At 51.5% G+C, this 9,348-nt stretch overlaps 1 long non-coding RNA gene across 1 annotated transcript; it reads left to right on the top strand.

Annotated features, from left to right (window-relative positions):
• The first annotated feature begins 6,032 nt into the window (after positions 1-6,032).
• LOC122228821 lies at positions 6,033-8,026 on the top strand. Its single transcript, XR_006206764.1, has 2 exons — positions 6,033-6,186; positions 7,086-8,026. It is a non-coding gene; the product is annotated as an uncharacterized LOC122228821 (long non-coding RNA).
• The last annotated feature ends 1,322 nt before the right edge of the window (positions 8,027-9,348 follow it).

The following is a 9,348-nucleotide window of genomic DNA, read 5'->3' as shown; positions in this document are numbered from 1 at the left end:
CTTCTGTCCAGTCCTATTGTTCGAATCATACAGGCATTCCTGGGAGAAAAGATTTGTTAAAGACACCCCAAACTTGTCATGTCATACGAGAGTGGCACAAGGAATAGGTGCTCAGAGGGCCTGGAGGAGGAAGACGTCTCTGCAGGCTGAAGCAGTCAAGCCTGGCTTCCCCGAAGAAGAGAAAACGGGACTGCCTTTAAAGGATCCCTTCATGAGAAACCTGCTGAATGCTGCAGGGTGTAGGTGCAGAGCCAGGGGCTGCAGGGGGAGGGGGGTGGTGGCTTGCAGTGGCGGGGGGGGGGGGGGGGTGGCGTGGCCAGCAGGGTGACCACACGGGCAGAGACTGCTGTGGGGAAGTGTTCACCTGAAGGAAGGGGCTGTTCCGAGAGGGACACAGGTCCAGTGCTCAGGGGGCAGGGAGGGCTGGGCCCAAGCAGGGCGCTGCAGGCGTAATGCCGGGCAGGGCCTGGTGATGGCTTTGCCCACTCGGGGAGCTCCGCCATGCTTCATGCCCAGGAGCCCTCTGTCCTTGAGTCTCCAGTTCTGAGCGCATCTCTGTGCTTCCAGTTTTGTGTCCCTGTGATGGTCTGGGGAAAGAACACAGGAAAACCAGCGTCTACACCCATCCCCTTCCATCGTTCCTGTCATTCAGTCAGAGTCTTCCTCCGAGCGCTGTGCTGGGCCGGCCTGGGGTCGAGGCCGTGGCCATGCTCCCAAAGAAGTCACAGGCTAGTGAGGGACACCCCTGCATACTTCCCAGGGGTGCCGTCATGGGAGCCGTGGCCGGCTCCTGGGAGGGAGGACCTTCAGGAAGTCTCCAGGCTGCAGGGAATGATGTGCAAGCATGGGTGGGATTCCAACGGGCAGACTGGGAAAGACCTGCTAGGCCCAGACAAGGAAGGGAGAGCATTTTTGGGCGGGAGCCTGGATGTGGGCTCTTGGGGGGGCGGGGCACAGGGCTGACCGCCTTGTGAAGGTGCCCCAGTTATTGGAGCGCTCTAAGTGTCACAGGAACAGGTGGGGTCATACCCAGGGTCAATAAGGAGCCACAATGGAGGTGTCAAATATTTTGTCACACCCATTTTCTAAGTGAGGGAAGTGAAGTCCAGAGGGAAGCTTCAGTTAGCAGCCAAGCCAGTTTTGCCTTGAGGTGTGGAGGCTCCACTCCCTAGCCTCTGAGCCCCATAGCCTGGGGCTCTCTGAGGATTGCCCTCCAGTCACAGGGACAGGGACATTCTGCCCTTTCCCCAAACCTTCTGGGCTCAGACCCACCTGAGGGCCCAAGATGTCTGCTTCCAAGATGGTCCTACGTGTCGTGTATCCATTTAATCACATACCAGCTCCAACAGTACAGCTTATGAGGGGGGTGAGGGGGTTGGGGGCATTTGGCAATCATCAGTCATTCACCAGAGAGCTAAGTGCAGGTGTGTGACAGGTCATGGATTCTATGGTGGGCAAGGACAGACACATGGACCGAAAAGCCTCACATACGGAGAACCCTTAACCCTGATATTTCTCTCCCTAAAAATTACTGTAAGGTAAGAGTCGTAAGTGCCGTCGGGAACCCCCAATCTGTGCTGGGGGGTGCCAGCAAAGTAGGTGTATCCCCTTCCAAATGAGCAAAAAATAAATTTAAAAATGAATTCAACACTTCAAACGAGGCATAATGCATCAGGGCAACACCAGAACTTTGCCAGATGTCCTCATCCTTATTTTATTGCTTGTATTTAATATTGCATCTTGTGGGGTGGGGGGAGGGGCGGGCGGAGTGCACCAAATGTTGCCAGGGCTCAGGGGCCTCTAAAGTCTTAATCTGCTCTGAGGAAGGTCATGAAAATATGGCCACAAGGGTCGTCGTGGAGGATTGGGTAAAATAAGGAAAAATTAGAAACAACCCCCGTGCCCAACAATAGGGGTTCCCTAAATCAGGGGATGTGGCATGGCTGTGCCCGGGGTGTTGTTAGCAAACGTGAGGAGTTTTAATGGTTTGGAGACATAATAGCCTGTAAAGCCATGCCAGCTCAGCAGGTATGAAACAGGGCTCAACAGAATCCACTTTTTTTTTTTTTTTTTTTTTTTTGTAAGCATAAAGGCATAGAAAAGCCTGGAAGGAAGTATTCCAGAATGGAAGAAATGTACATCCGTAGCTGGTGGAATTGGGATTACAGGTGACGTTTATTTTAAATTATTTTATTTTTTGCTGTTATGTGTTTCCCAATGTTCCCATAATGGATACAAATCACTCTGGTCATCAGCTACAAACTTTCGTGGTTCGTGGAAAGCATTGGCCCAGCCTTTGCCGAGCTCTCCAGGGCTACGCTGGGAGCAGGTGCAGTGGCCCAGGTAGGGCGCTGATGTCTAGGAACTCCCAGCTGGATGCTGGGGGCGGGGGGCGGGGTGGAGTGGCTCCTGGCCTGGAAACAGAACCACCCAGAACTCTGCCTTTGAGCCATCGACAGGCTGGAATCCCAAGCTACGAAGTGCCCAGCACAGAAACTCCCCGGGGTTGGTCGTGAAGACCCAGCTGGCAGGTTTCAACTCCTGCTTGTGTACGCACCCAGGGCAGGTGCTCTGGGCGCCGTGCTGGGCCCTCCCACAGCCCGGGTCCACCCACGTGCGACCCTGATGAGCACAGCCCCGTGCCCAGGCTGAGGTCTGGAGGACACGGAGTCCCTTGTGAGCAAGTGGCCTGCCCAGGGCCTCAAGGCAGGGTGAGGATTGCTGAGAGCACTGGCCGCCCATCCTCCACTGGCCCCCAACCCCATCTTCCCTGAAGCCTCCTAGTGTCCTGGAGTGGTGATGTTGATGCCACAATATTTAGTGTTTACTGAGGCCCAGATGCCATCCTGAGGGCCCCGAGTGGGGAGTGAGACACATCGCAGACCAGTATGTGAAAGAAGGCACTTACAGGAGGCTGTGGGGGAGGGGGAGGCCAGCGCCTTGGGAATTAGGGTCTGCTTCCCGGAAGAGGTGACATTCAGAGCTTGCCAGACTCTTGAGACTGTCAAAGCTGCCAGGATCAATAAATTCTTATTCGCCTCGGTAACAACAGTGGAATTGTAGGTACTCTGTCTAAAGGATAAAGGTAAGGTTTGGGAGGTAGTGGGACCAGCTAGGGTAGACTTTCCAGAACACTACCTGTGGATGGGACTTCCTGCCCTGCTCCTTGGATGTGACGCCCCTCCCCTGGCCTCAGCCTCCCTGGGTCCCATCCCTAGCTCCCTGGGCCTCCTGGACAAGACGGCCCTGGCTGCCTGCTCATGTGTGTCTACCAGGGAAGGGACAGCAGCCCCAAACTGACTCCTTGTCCCCACATCTGCCCTGGCTTCAGTCTGAAGTCCCTGGTGCAGGAAGATAGCAGAAGAAAGGGGCTACATTTAATTCAAGTTAAAAGAATATTCGTCGAACATCTGCTATATGCCCATTGTTGGTGCAGGCAGTAAGTAGAGTTCAGGGGAATACTTCAATCAGAGGAACCCTTGGCAGATAGTGTAAGACTGTGTGTGCTCTAGGGATGGATTATGTGTGTGTGGGGGGGTCAGTATCTGATATGTGTTATGCATGGCAGGGAGAGCTTCCTGGAGGAGGTGGCCTTGAAAGCTGGGATGACTGGGAAACGCAGGGGGAGGCTTGGCAAGGCAGGCAGGGTGGTGGACGCTGTATGTGAGCCCAGGAGCCTGATGGCGGCAGGCGAGAGCAGGCCCCACCAAGGCCACGGGTGCTCTGGGAAGGGCGAGGGCTTTGGGGTCGGGCAGCTCTGCCCATTAACAGCTCTGTGGCCCTGGGCAAGTTTCCCAGCATCTCTGAGCTACAGTTCACTCACCTGCCAAATGCGTCTGGCAACCGGGACAGGCGTGGCTCCTAGCAGAGCCCTCCCCCATGGGAACGTTGGGTTGAAGGGTCTGGAACTGGACTCTGAGATCCGTAAGTGGTGCCCTGAAATCAGCTCGCAGGGTGATGAATGAGTGTTGCCGTGTGAGTCGGTGCGACCTGAGATCAGTGTTTCACCTCCCAGGTGTGGGTTCTGGGAGGGAGACAGCAGGGCTTCCTCACACCCTTGATGCCCTCATTCAGACACGTCCATGCACACTGGCCATGCCCCCCCCTCCGTCCTCACCCCTCCAGGTTTAGAGGGAACAAGTGTGGAGCCCCCAGTCCCTCTGCCACTCACTGTCCTGTCAGGACGCCGCTCTCAGTCTGAAGAGACCCCCGAGGTGCCGAGGGGGTTCCTAGCACAGGTCACTCCATTCAGCCCACCAAATGGGCCAGGATGATCTCTTCTCTCACGGTTCCCCTTGCGTGAGTATATTCCAGCTGGTATCTTGGTTTTTTAATTTCCAGCCTATAAAGTACTGAGTTTCCTCCTCTGTAAAATAAGGATAGTAATGCTTATTTCGGTTCTAGGGGTCTGAACATGGGTTTGCAGCAGTTTTCTGTCCCGTGGGTGCTCTGGGGATACTTTGTGCCTGTGTGGATGTGGGGCGGACGCTGATTAGAGGCTGGAAGGGGAGCCCAGTATCTGGCATCCAAGGAAAGGTGCAGAAGACGTGAGCCCAACAGACGGTCCAGGGGCTGGATTTGGGGCTAGGTGGAGAGAGAGGCAGAGCCAGAGGTTGGGGGTTCTTGGGGAAGATGCTGGGCTGCCTGGGGAGCACAAGGGACATATCTAAACCCAGCATAGATCCTGGCAAACCCGCAGAGATGGGACAAGGAACTTCGATGAGGGTCCAAGCGGAGGAACGGAGGGGGCATGCTCTGAGCAAGCGAGGTGGTGGGAGGCAGGCGGAGGCCCTGCAGGCATGTAGAGGGTGCTCGGACCCACCCCGCCTTTGCCATTCCTGCCAACATGGTGTCACCAAGGAGACTGGATGGGAAGCTATGAGATGATGCACCGGCAAACAATAGCTCCTATTTCTTAGAATCTTCCTTGTTCTGGAATGTGTGACGTCTCTGGGGCCAGCAGGGAAATGACTCCAGGCTTCACCAGAGGGTCTTGGGACTGTGCTGGGCCCAACCTGCGGCCATCAGGGGAGTGGCCCACCTGACTGCATTGGCAGCAGGGATCTGAATGGCATGTTCCTGGCCTCTGGGGGATAAGGAGGTGAAGAATGAGATGTGGGGAGACTTGGTGTTTCAGGGGAAAACAGGGCTGCTCGGCAGAGCTCAGATGGGCCTGGCCCTGGCTGGCTGAAGGGTAAGGAAGGAAAGGTCCCCTTCTACAGTTACATTTTAGAACCAATGGAAAAGTTTGGATCATTGGTCCAACCCTTCCAGGAATCCACAGAGGGCAGGGGACTGGCTTAAGGCCACAGGGGAAGATAGGGAGAATGGGGTCTAGGGTATGGTGGCTGGAATTGGGCTGGAAATGATCCTCTGTGCCCTGGTGGCTTCCTAATGGTGGCACTAAAAAGCTGTGGAGATGTCTGTGTGGTCAAAGGTGAGACTCTGGGTGGAGAGCAGCCTGGAAGCACCCCCCCCACCAAGAAGAGGGGGAGCCCCCTTCCCCTGACTCTTACTTCCCAAGTAGCTTCTAGGTCCTCCCCAAAACAGAGGATGTCGTCAGGGTGCTGAATCCAGCCTGTCACTGGGAAGCCAGCCCCCCGGGACCTGTGCCCAGGGCTAAGCCGCCACCGTCTCCTTCCCTGCCTTCCCCGTGAGGGAGCCATATTGGATGTGGAACCTCCAGTCCCACTCACACCCTCAGCTGACTGCAGTCCTGCTGACATCTGGACTGGAGCTAATGAAAGGACCTGAGCCAGAGCAGCCTAGCCTAGCCACTCCTGAATTCCTGTCCCTCAGAAACCATGTGAGGTCATAAATGTTTATTGTTGTTTTAGCTACCAAGTTTGGTGGGAATTTGTTATGCAATAACAGAGACAATGTTAGAAGAGCACAATGGCTGAGGGAGGGGGTGTGGTCCAGGTGAGGTGGAGACGAGGCAGGCCTTGGTCAGGCAGGTCCTTGTGGGCCAGGTGAGGAGAATGAGCTCAAAACTAAAGCCCTGGGGAGCTCTGAGTGGGGGGGGGGGGGCATTGTCAAGCAGAGGTGGGGCACAGTGCAGCTTCACAAAGGGCACTCTGGGATGTGTGGGATGAACTGGGATCTGGATAAGTACAAGGAGGCAGGCAGAGACAGCAATTAAGAGGATCCAGGTGGGAGACCTACAGGCCTGATCCAGGGGCAAGGGTACGTGCAGGTAGAGAAAAGAGGAGCCAAGAGAAATCGAGGGGTAAAGGAAGGTGACAGGGCTTGGTGATTTGGACTTGGGGAGTAAAGAGGAAGAGGGGGTCAGTGCTGATGCCTCTACTCCTGCTTGGGGCAGCAGACTAACCAGGGGACACCACTGAGCAAGCCTGGGAGCCAAGAAGTGAGGCAGATCTCTGGGGATGACAACAAGTTCAGGAGTCTGAAGGAGGACCATTGAGGGCCATCCAGGGGTCAGGTGGTGCGCAGGTCTGGAGCTGAGGAGTGAGGACAGAGCCGGCGTATGGCCTTGAGGTGTTGAGCATCAAAGTTGCCCCAGAACAGGCACAGACCAGAGAAGGAAGGGTGGCTGAAGGGCTGGGTCCTGATGGGCCTGGGGAAAGCCTGAGCACTGGAGGCCTCATGGAATAAGGGGAGGGGTCTCCAGTGAGTAGAGGTGGGAGTGCCATGTTGGAGGCCACTGAAGGGGCAAGTAAATGAAGATTACGAAGTGTCTAACAGGACTAGAAACCAGAGGGTCACAGGGGGCCTTGGCCAGAGGGGCACAGGGGGCCTTGGCCAGAGCCATTTTGGTGGATTGGGTGTGGGAATAGGAAGAAACCAAGCCAAGTGGTTTGAGAAGCGAGTGAAAGGTGAGGAAGTGGATAGCTGGGGTGTAGCTACTCTGTCATGAAGGGAGGAGAGAGACAGGGCAGGAAGTTTCCATTCTCATCACATGGGCCTCTCATAGGGCTGCTTGAGTGACCTTACAACACGGTGGCTGGCTTTCCCCAGAGGGAGCAATCTTGTCTCCAGGCATTTGCACATGCTGTTCCCTTTCCCTGGAGTGAACTTTTTGTGCTCTCCCAACATTATCCAGCTAACTCCTGTTCATCCTTCAGGTCTCTGTTGACATGACACCTCCTTAGGGAAGCTCCCATAACTGCCTCTATGGACCCCATCTCTTCAGAGCAACCATGAAAAATGCTATACAAAAAGATATACTCAAAATCACTACAGATAAGTCAAATGGAATTTTAAAAATGTTCAAGTAACCCACAGGAAGGAAGGAAGGAAAAAGATAACAGAAAAAAAAAAAACAACAGCAACAGAGTACAAACAGAAAACAAAAAACAAAATGGCAGACTTATACTCTAAGTATCAACAACTACATTAAGCATAAAAGATCTAAATACACCAATTAACTGACAGAGATGGGCAGAGTTGACAGTAAAACAGAACCCGACTATGAGTTGTCTGTAAGAAATCCCCTCTGAATATAGTGATATAGGTAAGTTGAAAATAAAAGGATGAATCATGAAATCATTAATCAAAGGAAAATGGAAGTGGCTATATTAATATCAAAGTAGACTTCAGAGCAAAGAAAGTGATTGGAGACAAGAAGGGACAACTATGTAATGATAAAAAGGTCAATCCATTAAGAAGACCTAGCAAACCCAAATGTGGATGCAGCAAACAACAGCACTGCAAAATATGTGAAGTGAAAAATGGCAGGGCTGAAGGGGAAGTAGATAAATCTACAAATGTAGCTGGAGAGTTCAACACACTTCTCAGTTGACCACGAGACAGCAAATCAGCAAGGATACAGAGTAACTCAACACCAGGATCAGAATAACATCAGACACCAGGATCCAATTGACCAAATACTCCACCCAGCGACAACAGAATAACACTCCAGTGCCCACAGAACATATATCAATATAGATCATATCGTGGACCATAAAAAAAAACCCTCAACAAATGTAAAAGAATTCAAATCCTACAGAGTGTTTTCTCTGACCCCAGTGGAATCAAACTAGAAATTAAAAAAAGTAATCTATGAGCCAAAGGGGGAAGTGTTTAAAAAAAAATCTTGAAAAGTGTTGGCGGTGGGGGAGGGGGCTGCTTGGCTGGCTCAGTGGATAGAACATTAACTGTTGATCTCCAGGTTGTGAGTTTGAGTCCCATGTTGGGTGTAGAGATTACTTAAGAAAATCTTTTTTTAAAAAAGAGGAGGATATGTCAAGGGGGGAATAAAAGTCCTGGCTTCCCTCTGGCATCACCCAGCAAGGTAATGCGGTTTCACACCACAGCCTGAGTGGGAATCTAGGCTTCCAAGTGGCTTTTGGTGGCAGGGGTGGAGCGAGGCCATTTTTTTCCTCCCTGTAGCATTTGACTGGGTGGTTCCTGACTAAAAGTTTTCTGTCTTAAGGCATCCTCAAATACATGGTCATATGATTTTCAGCAGGGGTGCCATTCAATGGAGAATAAATGGTTTTCAACAAGTGGTGTTGGGAAAACTGGATATCTATCTATATCTATATCTAATCTATATCTATATATCTATATCTATATATGAGCAAAGTTGGAATCTTACATCGTGTGTAGAAATTAAATCAAAATGGATATCAAAGACCTAAATACAAGAACTGAAACTATAAAACTCTTAGAGGAAAACAGTGGGGAATCTTCATGACATTGGATTTATCAATGGTTTCTCAGATAGGACACCAGAAGCACAGGCAACAAAAGAGAAAATAGATAAAACTAGAATTCACTGAAATGAAACACTGTGCATCAAAGGGCACAATCAACAGAGCCACAGAGGCACCCCCACAGGATGGGACAAGATAGTTACAAGTCATGTATGTGATAAGGGGTTAACATCCAGAATACATAAAAAATTCCTGCAACTCAACAACAACAGCAACAACAACAAACAACCTGATTTAAAAATGGGAAAGGGATTTGAACAGGCATATTTCCAAAGAAGATATACAAGTGGCCAATAGAGATAAGCTCAACATCACTAATCAGTAGGGAAATGTAAATCAAAACCACAATGAGATACCATCTCACACCTATTAGGACAACTGCTATTTACTTACTTTTTTTTTTTTAATGTTTATTTATTTTTGAGAGAGAGACCAGAGTGTGAGCAGGGGAGGGGCAGAGAGAGAAACTGAAGCAGGCTCCAGGCTCTGAGCTGTCAGCACAGAGCCTGACGCGGGGCTCGAACTCATAAACCGCGACAACGTGACTTGAGCTGAAGTCGGACGCTTAACTGACGGAACCACCCCGGCTCCCCGGGACAACAGCTATTTAAAAGAGACAAAAAACAAAACAAAACAACACAAAAAACCAGAACAGAAACAGAAAATAAGC

This window comes from Panthera leo, chromosome C1 (assembly GCF_018350215.1).
Source record: "Panthera leo isolate Ple1 chromosome C1, P.leo_Ple1_pat1.1, whole genome shotgun sequence".
Classification (NCBI taxonomy): Eukaryota; Metazoa; Chordata; class Mammalia; order Carnivora; family Felidae; genus Panthera; species Panthera leo.
Note: the sequence above shows the minus strand (reverse complement) of the source record. Positions and strands in the feature narration are given on the sequence as shown.